Consider the following 13,323-nt stretch of genomic DNA (forward strand, 5'->3'; position numbering starts at 1 on the left):
ACCCACAGACCTTCTCCATCACACCAACCTGTTTTGTTGTCTTCAAATCTTCATTATGACCTGAAATCATCTTACTTCTTTGTTTATGTATATATTAAATAATTCAAATGCACAAATAAGAGAAAAATAAGAATGGAGACTAGCCATTACTGTATTCCCAGTTTGGCACATAGTAGGTATTGACCATTGCAGGGCCCATGATTGAACTTTGTTTTCTTTAATAATTCTTTCATATTCAGTTTCAGTTTTTTCAGTGTTTCCCGTAAGATGTCAGGCTGCTTACTTAGAAATTCCTATTTGCGCAAAAGTCATCAGCAAAATGCTCTAGCTATTTTTTATGATGGGAGGTGGATGTGGATTTTATATTAAAGGAATAATTGATAGTTTGTAGAAGCAAGACCCATGCTGGATATGCACAAAATCAGGCAAATTGACTTTGGGGGGTTTGGTTTCCTGGAAGAGGCTCTCAAATTTCACTGTACAACATGAGTATTTGGGAAGCTATTAAAAAGGTATAGTTAAACTGAAAAAAATTTAAAGTACTGTTAAAAATGTAAAAACTCTATAAAAACAGATTTCCAGGCCCAACACCTGAAAGTTTGATTCAGTACATCTGGGGTGGGGTCCAGGAATCTGCACCTTTAATAAGTGTGTGGGTTCATTCTGAAGTTCAGGGTTTGGGGGCTGCACCTTCTGAAGTGCAGCAGAAATGATAGCAGAGTATCCTGTTGTAGGGCCACTATGAGTAAAGGCTAGTTCTAGTGCTGTTTGTAATCATTTACTTAGTATTTCCATGCTGACTCCAACTCACATGAACTGAGAAAAGTAAAAGAAGTAAAGATCATCACCTGAGATGTTATGTCAAGCAATTTTGACGTACTCATTAAGAGATTTGACTTTTGATGTCTAATTTGATGTATTTGTGATTGCAGTTTAAGGGTGCTCCTGAATAATTCAGCTCAAGACCTGAGAATCGATATGGTCAGAACTGATCTGATAGAGAAGAGAATCTGAGCCTGTTGCATGAGATTGTCTCATGTCTGTATATTGTGATCTCAGTATCTTCTGTTAAAGTAAGATGAAGCATTTTAATAATAAATGTATTAATAGTCTTGATATGGAGGTGATTGGGTGACATACTCAAGATACATTGTAGCTTTTCGTGGTCTGTTCTAATGAAACGTGATTTATACTATTCAGTTCTTGTTTGGTAAGGGGTATAGGAGTCTGTGTTCCTTAGATAATAGGATAATAGTGGCATTTTAAAAATCAAGAATTTGCAGTATAAAGAACACATTATTTCACATTCATTGACTGCCAATGGAAAAATAAAGGCTCTGTGCTTTGTGTGGGAGAATGCAGAGCCCACCAAGGTGGCTCCTACTCTACACCAGTGTGCAATTGTGCAACCAGATGACCTAATTAGGACTCAGTGCTTGCTGTGTGCTAAAGATTTTCATATATATTGTCTTACTCCTCATGATTTTATAGGGCAGGAAATGAATGCACATTTATTAAATCACATTATCACTTCAAGGCAGGGCTTTTTCAGCCTTGGCCCTGTTGACATCTAGGGTCAGGTAGGCCTTTGTTGTGGGAGGCTCCCCTGGATGTTACAGGGTGTTTTGTAGTTTCCCCAGCCACTACCTGTGAGGGGCCAGTAGCATCCGAAGTCATGATGATTCAGTCTCTCCTGACGGTGCCAAGTGCCTCTTGGGAAGCAAAATTGTCCCCAGCTGAGAACCACTTCTGTAAGAATAAGACAAAATAGCACAATTCTTAAAACTGGAATGTAAACAGAGACAGTGGAAGTATAGAATATGGAGAAATGAATGCTGCTCAGACAGAGTAGGGGTATGAATGGACTGGAAGGGGGATTTGGGCAAAGCTTAGAGGCCTTGGCATTTGCATCTTGGAGTGTAATTTAACATTTTCATAAGTGGAACATAATGTAGTAAAAATGACGTTAGAGCAGGACTGAGGGGGATTCCTGTCTGCTTCCATCTCAGTCTAGTTGTTGGTCTAGCTGTTTGAAGATAGCCAGCTTATTCCCAGGGTCAGGATTTCTTCATCTGTCAGTAATAGTACAGGGTAGAGTTGTTGTGAAAACTGAAGTGCGATGTGTGTGGAAGCCCTTGGTCCAGCACCTGACACCTAGCAGGCCTCCAGTAACCTTTTCTTCTTCCCCAACACATGTGCCAGTGGGAGCCTGGCTTACTAGTTCTTTCCAAGGTCATATTTTTGCAGATTTTATGGTCTGAAAGAAGCGTTCATGGAAGATAAAGTCAGAAACACAGAGATTTTTGTGCTTCACCTTCTATCTTTGATTTCTTGGTATTTCTGCATGCTCAGAATTGCATTATTCCTATAAATCCCATTGTTGATGTATCTTATATAGCACTTGATGTAATTGCCATTTGGGTAATGTAGTTGGTTTTTACTGCTTAAAAAATGCCAACTTCTCAATAATTTGTAAAGAAAAGTTAGATTATTAGGAGGAAATAAGAATTGGTTGTAGCATTCGGAAACTTAAGTGGGGTGAGAGTGGCTTTAAAATAACTGTGTTTTACAAACCTTGGGGGAGAATTGACAGTATTTACTCTTAACATAGTACATAGTCCAAGTAGAAAGCCTTTATTGTGAGGTTTGTAAAGAGCGTGGGCACTGAGGACCTCACAGAGGACCTGGGGGCCTGTCATGGATGGGGTTCTACCTCTAACTCGCCTAGGTTGTGCTCACCATAAACCACTTACAGCTTCAGTTTCTCTCATATGTGAAATGAGAATAAAATACTTCTGATTGCACCCCACCAGGTTACAGGTAAGGTTGGAACAAACTAAGGCCTATGAGAGTACTTTGGTAAGTGTAAACTGCTGTGTACACTTAAGTTTTGATGATTGCAATTGCGGTTCATTACAAGGTAGGTGGCAGAGTCCTGTATACCAGAGTCTAGGGAAGTTTATTTATATGTTGTTCTTTCTCTTCTTCATCCCTATGCTGTGTTTTACCAAGTAAGTGATATTCCCCTCTGGGTAGCCTGACTTTGCTATAGATTCATTCTCACATCCTCCCTCCCCCCCTTTCCTCTCCTGTAACTGTTAGAGCGAACAAGGGCCACTGGGTGGAGTGGAATTCTCTCTGGCTTTGCCTTTGCCTGAGCTTCGTGTCATTGATACTTGTTTAACCAGTTAGTCACATTTCCCAAAGTGTGTAATCAGCGGAACCCCAAGATCAGCTCTATGGAAGAAGAGTAGAGTGATTGAAGAAGTTTCATGGCCCCCTGACCAATCCTTCCTCTTGAACATTAGCATTTGTATTACTTTGCTTTACCCGGTATTTTCCCAATTTACTTAACTGTGGAATCTCCCCTTTCCTCTCAAGTAACCCTTACGAATGCCTCTTGGAAGTATTTCATCAAACGCTGAAAATCTGGATGGCTAACGTCCCCCTGGACCGTAGCCGAGTGCCCGTCTTCCCATTGCCGCGGCCTCCGTGTCATCCTATCCCTTCGGATCAGGGGACGTTTCATGTGAGGTGCGGCTTCAGGCCTGTCTCTCTTACTGCCTTATAAACCAGGCTCTTGGGCCAAGTCTAATGTGTCAATTGCCTCTAAAATGAATTTTTGTTCTTTTTATAGTAACACATTTCATCATTACAGTAAATTAATGATATGGGCAAGGGTACTAGTGGGTTTCATTCAATTAAAAATGTTGTAACTGCCAAAATACCCAAGTACTATTTTTCTAGAGGTGCAGAAACTGATTTTTAACATCAAGTGAATATTTAAAAAACACCTCTGAGGTGCTATAACTCATCCAAAGCGTTGTTCTGAGTCATAGGTTCCTTTGTATATAGCCAAGACTTTAATATTATTTAGTTATTATTTTTTAGTCTCAGAGAGCACTTTAATTGCAGTTGGCCAGAATTATAGGTAACAATTTTACTTCTCCCCAATAAGTAGGAGAAGCATTTAACCTTGAAACGCATTGGCTTGGTGAGCTTTCCATCCTTATAGATCACAATCTCTGCATCTAATTTGGCCCAAGACTGTACTACCTTCTTCTGCTATGATCTGTCCGATGTAATGAATTAGACGATTTCCATGTGAGCACAGAGGAAAGACCATTATGAGAGCCTGTGGGCCAAAAGCCATATGGAAGGGTCACTTTCTCTGCCAGGTGGCAGGGACCTCCAGAGCTGCTACCAAGACTTGCTGCAGGGGACTGACTGTGTAGGATTTCTTATTGCTACTAGTCACTGTTTTTAGAAATCATTTGGATAGCTTTGAGAAACTATATATTCTGGGCCCTTCTCCCGATTTGGTTTTGCTTGGTCTGGTGTAGGGCTGGGCAATGTTGGTTTCTAAAATTTTCAAGATGCATTTAATGCACAGCCAGAATTGAGAGCCCCTGGGCTAATGTATTGTCTTTCTGGTGGTCTAAGGACTCTTTTTGGTGTCTCTGCTTTGAGGGGGAGTCTCTGCTCTCATCTCTATCCTGGGGTTTTGTTTACCTCATTTAATCATTTATTCGGCATCAACCTTTATAATAAGCATCTGTTATCAGCTTGGCATATGTACACTTTCATTTGAAGTGTTTAGATTGCTTTAGTTCAAAATACTGTCATTCCATCTGATATTAGTGTGTTGCCAAAATGACTAGATGGGTAACACCCTGGTGACTTCTGGTTTTTAGATCTCATAACACCCTTAATGACTTAATGATTATAACGCAGTCTTAAGTAATTGAACAATGAATAGTTACCATGAAATTATCATTTCTTGAGGTTATTTATAACTTGTAAGTTAAAACTCTGCCAAGATTATAGGCATGGGATTTAGGGCTTTGCACAGTTTTTACTGTTTTGTACATGGGGAACATTTGAGACTCTTGAAAAGAATAACCAATTAATTGGGGTCCTGAGATTGAATTTCTTATCTCTGTGGTTTAACCTCAAATGTAATTTTACTGCATCCACCTGGATATTTTGTGCAAAAATAACTATCTGCTGTTGGGAGGAAATGCTCAGTCTACTAAGTAGGAGCCCTATTGGTGGTGAGGATCCCGAATGGAAGAATGGAGCATTGCCAGGCCCTCTGGATCAGCCAAGTACAACCTCTCCTGCTGAGCGCCGCGGCCCTGGGCACTGCTTCTCATGTGACCCTGTGGATTACTTTCCAAGGCGATGCACAGAACTGCTGTCTATGTTCCTGCCATCTGCAGGACGGGAAGAAAGAGTATCAGCTGGCTCACTGAGAACTCCTACTAAATACAAAACAGCTACCATAATAATAATGATAATAACACCAGTATCACCTTTCTATATTGGGAAGAGTTATGAACTAAATTATGTGAAGACCTCAGTTGGTCTCCTTTAAGGGGAAGGTGCTCTGTTGTTTTAGAACATTTGTTCCTAATTGCATAATACAGGCCATTGGGACATACAGCCTTTGGCAGGTTCCAGTTGATGCTTCTCTTCAAAATGTTTCTTGAGAAATTCAGTTTTGGTCTGTGCATCATAGAAGGCAGTAGAGAATCGACCCCCTAGCCCCAAGGGACATGTTCTAAGACCCGCAGCACATGTCTGACCCCCAGATTGTACTGCATCCTATAAAGGCTAGGTATTTTCCTGTACATACACCTATGATAAAGTTTAGTTTATAAATCAGGCACAGTAAGAGATTAACAACAGTAACTAGTAATAAAAACAATTATAACAATATACTGTAAATAAATTTGTGTGAATATGGTCTCTCAAAATATCTTACTGTGCTGGATGCACCCTTCTGTGATGATGTGAGAGTGACAACATGCTTATGTGACTAAATGAAGTGAAGTAAATGACGTGGCATCGTTGTGTAGCATCAGGTTACTGTTGACCTTCTGATGATGCATCCGAAGGTGCATCATTGGCCTCCAGACCACAGTAGACTGGGGGTCACTGAGACAGTGGAAAGCAAAATTGTGAATAAGGGGTGCCTGCTGTGTGAGTCTCCTAGCTGGATTTACTAGGAATGATACTATTTTCAGTTTTGCCTGTGTCATGTTCTCTCTCTCTCACTGTGGTACAGTATGCCCACCATAAAATACTGTGCAGTGTCAGGAAGAACCCTGACATTGCTGTGGAGTCACCACCACCGTCCAAATCCAGAACTTTTCCATCATCCTAAACTGAAAGTCTATACCCATCAAGCAGTAACTCCCCATCCACCATTCCCTGACCTCTGCCCAGCCCCGTTCTTTCTTTTAAGAAATATTCCCCACAAACTTAACGATAGAGGTGCTGGTTTCTGGAAGGTTTCCTGCAGCACCAGGTGCCCTGGAATGGCCTTACCTGTGTGTCCGCCTGCCGGCGGTCCTGTTCCCTAGGGCGGCTCTCCAGCAGCCGCGTCACCCGCCAGGTGGCTGGTCGCCCGGTGCCTGTGGGGCTGCAGCTCATTCTTGAAAGCTGAAGCAGGCTGAGGCTCTTGACTTTTCTGCCCTGTTTATACTAAATACAATGATCCTTCTCGGGTAGCGGTAGAGGTCGGTAAGACATCTGCAGGCGTTCTGTGTGGATCCTGAGTGTATTCATTTTTTCAAGAAAAATGTTCAGGGCCTTGGTTATTTTTATTACAATTATAAATGAGATTCCTCTTCTCCTTATACATGTATCAACTGTTTTCTGTTTTAGCTGAAAAATGGTGTTTTTGTTATTGTTTCCCCATAGGGAACTCCAGTATTTTAAACAATAACAGAATGATCTGGGTGGAGGATAGTTGGGGTGACCCTCATGCCCATCTCCCTGATACTCCCTCCACTCACCGACCCCCCAGAACTTAGGTCCTACGTCCCCAGTCCCAGGTTCCTCATGACAAGATCTGTGCCTCCCGCTCCAGCCTCATCTTCGGCCCATCCTGTCACCGAGCACTCTGCAGTGTCATGTTGCCCAGTACTCGTGTGCATGGCACACAGTTCCTGTTTACCCGTGCTAGCTACCCTGTGCCCTCTACACTTGGCACAGGCAGCTGCCCCCCTTCTCTGCACCCTGGAACACATGCTGATCTCTCAGTGCACCCACATCACTGCTTTTGTAATGTTCGGTCTGGCTGTTCCCATTCTAAAGTCTGAGCTCCTTGAGGTCTGGAATGTTACCTTCAGTTTTCTCTAGTGCCCCAAAGAGTAAATGGTTAAAAATATCAACTTAAAATATGCCACTCCTCTGTTTTGCTGAGTTGGGAGCACCCTGTCTCAGTGGAATTTGTGTCCTTTTCTCAACTGTCTAAGCATATTAACTAGGAGACTGACACTAAATAGAATATTTAATAGCCAACAGCCACTAAACACTGATAAGCTAAATAAAAAGTATCCACCTACCATACAGTTTAACAGAAAACAATAGGATGAGGCAAAAATGTTGGCCCTTCTTCCTGAAACTGACTTAATGATTCTAAACCTGTCCCTGTGGCTAAACACGGGGCTGCAGCTCCTGTGACCTCATAAGGATCGTTATGCACTTTGGGAGCAGAGGTCGGTTTCCTTTGGTTTTCCTTCTGCGATGTCTTCAGGACTGTGGGAGTTAAACCTTGATGATATTGATGATTACAACTGTTTTTATAAAACCTTCATATTCATTATTTCCTTCATCTTTGCAGTAGCTCCACACATGCAATGTAAGAGGTATGATTACCCTTGTTGTAAAGATGAGGAGCTTGAGGTCCCAGAGCTTATAAATGACCTCTCTGAGGTCACCAAGCAGGTGATGGGGCCTGCCTCATGGGCAGACAGCCTAAATTTTCTTAGCTCCACTCAGAAGTTTACCAGGAAGAAATCTGGGAAGAACAATCTCCTTAAATGTTGGGCAGGGATTGGATTTGTCCTGACCTTGCATTGCATGTTTGGAATTAGTTATAAGTAGACTGCTAATAAGTCTGATTTTATAATAGAAAGCAGTGTTGCCATAACTTTTTACAGTATGGCAGCCCTTCTGCAGCCCAGCAGGGAACGGACTTTGAGCAGCGCTACTAACGAACAGCAGGGGTGCATCCGCGTGCCCCACCGGTGTTGGGCTGTGGAGGGGCGAGCCCGCCGTCCAGCGGGCAGGCTGCTCCCTTGCCCTCTCGGCCTGGTGCCTGGATGAAACGCGCTGCCATCTGGGAGGAGCTGAGGGCGGCCTCTGGCCAAGACCCAGGAAGGAACCGAGGCCACAGCCCGACCCCCCTGGGACAAGGAATCCTGCCCACGGCTGCGTGTGAGCAGTTAGAACACCGAAAACCAAAACTCCCGACTGAATCCCAAAGCCTCTGTTGGCAGAGCTGGAGCCCAGAGGCTCCATGCCTGAGGGGCTTTCTCAGCCCTCAGAACCTCTCCTGGGCCTGGAGATTCCAGAGCGGCCCAGCCCGGGACCCGGGACCCGGGACCAACCGCAGGCGACACGCCCCTGACTCCGCTGGTCGGGTGTCCAGGCTGCGGAGGCCTGGCGCGCGGCGGGCTTGCACCCCCTTGCTGTACGAGATCAGCAGGACCACCTCCGCCCTGGTGCTTCCCACTCGCCAAGCCTTGGGCCTCAGGAAGGGCTGTGGCAGGCGCGGAGCCGCTGCTCTGGGGCCACCGTGCTGACAGTGGGGGTGTGAAGCCCAACGGGACTGACAGATGTACAGGAAGTGACGCCCAGAAGCTCAGCCCCTAGCAGGTTTCAGTTCCTTGTCCATTTTCTTACAGAAAAGGGGACAAACTCCTTTCCTTGGGCTTTGCTCTCACCACTGACCCAACGGGCGGTGAGGGATGCTTCGTGGGATAACACGTCTCGATGGCTGGGCTTATATCTTAGAATAGTTTTAGGTTCACAGCAAAACTGAGCAGGCGATGCAGACACGCCCTGCCCCCCACATGCACAGCCTCCCCCACCATCAGCATCCTCACCAGATGGCACGTCTGTTACCACTGATGAGCTCATGTTGTCACAGGGTAACCACCCACCCACAGCCCATAGCATCCCTCAGGTCTCACGCCTCATGTACATTCTGTAGGTTTGGACAGATGCCCAATAGCGTGTATCCTCCATTACGGTATGTTGTACAGAATATTTCACTGCTGGAGAAATCCTGTGGTCAGCCACTCATTTCTCCTCCTCTGAACACCTTGCAACCACTAGCCCATAGTTTTCTTTCCCAGAATGTCATGCAGTTGGAATCATACATTTTGTAGCCTTTCAGACTGGCTTCCTTCACTTGGTAATAAGCATTTACATTTCCTCCATGGCTTTTTATCACTTGATAGCCCATTCCTTTTTAGTGCTGAATAATATTCCATTGTTTGGATATACCAAAGTTTATTTATCCATTCACCTACTGAAGGACATTTGCTCACTTCCAAGTGCTGGTGATTATGATAAAAGCTGCTGTAACCATCTCTGTGCAGATTCTTGTGCAGACATAAGTTTTCAATTCATTTGGGTAAGGAAGGTGCACGATGGCTGGATCATACAGAAAGAATATGTTTAGTTTTGTAACAAACCACCAAGCCGTCTTCCAAAGTGGCCAGGCCATTTTGCATTTTGCACCAGCAGTGAGAGTTCCTGTTCCTCCACATCCTTGATACCATTTGATGGTGTCAGTGTTTTGGGTTTTGGCTCTTCTAATAGGTGTTCAGTGGAAACTTCGTTCTTAAGATGTTGAGGGAGGTGCAGCAACCTGGCTGGGGAGTCAGACAGCACGAGATCCTCCTCTGAGCCTGTCTACCACAGCCTCAGTGTCCCGGACAACTCACTTCCCTATAAAGCTTAATGAATAAGAGCTTTGTGAATTCCCTTTCTTCAGAAGCCCATCAACCAATATTTACCATTTGTCTGTCACGGGCTTGGTGTTTGGGTTACAGGAGTGAACAAATATGACAGTTCCTGTGCCCAACAGAGCTCCTATCTTGTGAGGAGACAGAATCAAACAGCGAATCATAAATTATTTAACTACCATTGGGATATAAGAGAGGGTAACACTAGTCACTGTAACAAGCCAAACCTAAAATACCAGTATCTTAGCAGAGGAGTTTGTTTCCCACCCATGTAAATGGCCGATGTGAGTGTTCCTGAGCAGAGTTTTGATTTCCTGTATGGAACGATTCCAGAACGCCAGCTTCTTCCATCCTGAGGCCTTACCATTCTCTAGGGCAACACGGTCCTCTGCTTCCAACCCAGTCAGGGAGAGAAAGAGAGAAGAGAATCTACATCCTCTTATAAAAGTTGCTGACATGGAAGTGACACACGTTATTTCTGCTCAGATGTCTTGGCTATACGTAGTTATGTCACACGTGGACGTGAGGGGACTGGACAGTAAAGTCCCTGGTGGGTGACCCCCTCACACACACAGTCCACTGTAGGAGAGATAGCCACTTGTCTGGTGAACAGCCAGGCATCCGTGTCACATGTGGAAAGCAATGTCGAGGCACTCACGTGAGCACGTGCAGCAGGGAGCGTGTCGTACCCCCTCTGACCAACACATCGTCTGGGGCGATGGACTCCGTGAGTAGAAAGACCTCTCAGAGTTCTGAGTGACATCAGCGGACACATGTGCACATGCCCTCCGGAAACCAACCAGCGGGGTTCTTGGCTGACCTGGTCAAGACATGCCCATAGAGAGCAACACACCAACGTGGCAGGCACCATGCTGCCTACCCTGCCCTAGGCCTTCAGACAGGGTACAGGATGTGGCCGTCAGAGACCCAGGCCCACCACCCTGTGGTTTCTCACCCAGTGTTTTGCAGAAAGGTCACACCCAAAGCCTATTTCCTCCTCCCTTGATGGGGGGGGCAGAGCCGACTGTCTCCCTTGCCCTTTCTCATTTGCGCTCCTGCCCTACCTGGGTGTTATCTCTGACCCACACACCACATCCAGAACGTCAGGGTGGCCCTGGGCTCTGCAAAGGGATTCAGAGCATGACCTGGCTGTGGGACGGACATGATACCATGACGCTGGCTCAGTGTCACAGAGCATGTGGGACCTTAAGCAAGCTGATCCCAGGACTGTGGGTTTAGGCAGAGTAGGGTGAGGGCCTCTGGAAAAAAGGAAAGCAAAATAACTACAGTCAGAACAATGTAACAATATGCAAAGAAGTCCCTATTGAAACTCCATGTTAAGCATTACGTGAAATCAGGGTCACACTAATTCTCTAGGGTAAAGATACTAGACTAAGAATATAGACATCTTCAGTGAAATCAGTTAAAGCTCAAAAGGCCAGGAGCGACTTGGCTTGGAATGTTTAGGTGTTCCCCAGGTAAAGAAAAGTATCTCAGCATAACCCATGACTTCACTGTATCAATTAGATCACGACACTGTAAAATTTCCCTTAGCCTGCTAAAAGGCCCAGCTTAGTTTTAACTGTACCTGTATGCTGTGATTCCATCTCTAGCCCTAATCAAGTAAACTGCAACCTGGGCAGAAGATTAATTTGGTAAGCAAGCCCAGCTATAAATAGTATTGCACACCTATTAAGGGCCTGGTCTGTGCCAAATATTTGAGATGCACAAATCAATGGAGCTCACAGTCTAATGAGGATGACACATATCAAACTCAAATCATATAATTGCAGAGGGATAGGGAACTGCAGTAACTCTGGGCCTCGGGGAAGGCCACCCCGGTGACACTGAGCTTACAAGCATGGGAACTGCCAACGTGGGCAAGCAAAGAGGAGGCATGGGGAGACTGGGCAGAGGAGACAGCTTCTGTGAAAGCCCAGAGTCAGAGAGGGTTTTGCCGGGTCTAAGAAGCTGAGACAATTCCAGAAGAGTTAGAGATGGGAAGACAGTGATAAGTTCCATTGAGACCGGATGTGTAAGGCTTCCTAAAAGGCCATGTAAAGACTTGGGCTTTTATCTTCAAGCTGATGGGAAAGTTTTTAAACCTTAGCCTGGCATGATGAGATTTTTGTCCAATGTGTAGCTGTATGACCACTTCATGGAGACAGAATTGGAGGAGGTAGTAAACATAACTAACAGACTACCATTTTCTGAGCCCCTAAATGCCAGGCATCATTCTGAGTCCTTCACGGGGGACTGCTTCTCACAATGAATCCGTGAAGGTGTTTGCATCATTAGCCCCACTTTATAGATGAGAACACAGGCTCAGAGTGTTAGCTAACTTAATTAGCAATGTGCATCAAGCAAGATGTGGAGCTGGGGTTCAGCCTGGGCAGGCCCTATGTCCTCACCTGGGATGGCTGTATCATATTTAGCAATAGTACACTAAACTATACTTTAAATGTATTAAAATAAAAATGGCATGGACAGACCACTTAGGAAGCTCTTGACCTCTAGGAGAGAGAGGAATTGCTTGGAGTGGGATGGTGACAGCTGGAATTTAAATAGGTGCGTGGAATGTCCTTCTCCAGAGACATACCTGGCTCACCCCTCCAGGCTTGCGCCAGTCCTCCTTTCTCATTTATACCTCCCCAGACCCTCCTTTCCAAAACTGCTGCACTCCCTCTACATTTTACATTGTCTTTTCCCCCCTCTTCGATGTGTAGTATTAGCCTTGTTATGTATTTTACTTCTTAGTCATTTTTACCATCTGTCTCCCCCTAGAATATGTTCTGGTTCTAGCTTCTAGTGTTTTTTCTGCAGTATTTCCTACTTTTCCTGCACTGTTTGTATTTTTCTGGAGGGATTCCTATCATGTCTTTACACCCAGAGCAGTATCTATCTGGCGCCTAGCGGATATGTAATAGATATTTTTGAATGATAATGAACACATAGACACATACAGAACACAGGAAGATAAGGAAGACCGCAGCCCATTGCCACTGGACACAATCCCAGGGTCTCTGTTTCTGTAAGGGGATCCCAGCTCTGCCAGCTTAAGCTCTCTGACTTTGGGCAAGTGACTCTCTTTATGCTTCTGCTGATTCCACTGTAAAAAAATTTTTTTGAAGTAAGGGTACTTAACTCTCAGAGGTATTGTGAATTTTCAGTGAGTTCATATGTTAAAAATGCCCAGGCAGAGCCTGACTATTAGGGCTCAGATATTGATGATAATTATGATGATTATTATTGTGGCTGTTGTTCTTCTATTTATCTGCACAAAATAGCACTAACAGAGAATCGACATTCTTTTCAAGAACTTATGGAACAGTGGCAAAAGTTGACCCCTTACAGAGGTACCAATTTCAGATTACAAAATAAATTAGTCATAGGAATGAAGTCCAGCATAGAGAGTTTAACCAATAATATCGTAGTATCTTGGTATAGTAATCGGGGGTAACTACACTCCCCATGGTGAGCCTTTAGCAATGTATGTAATTATGAAGTCACTATGTTGTGCATCTGAAACCAATATGATATTGTAAATCAGCTATAT

The sequence above is a fragment of the Manis javanica genome, chromosome 17 (assembly GCF_040802235.1).
Source record: "Manis javanica isolate MJ-LG chromosome 17, MJ_LKY, whole genome shotgun sequence".
In the NCBI taxonomy this organism is placed as follows: Eukaryota; Metazoa; Chordata; class Mammalia; order Pholidota; family Manidae; genus Manis; species Manis javanica.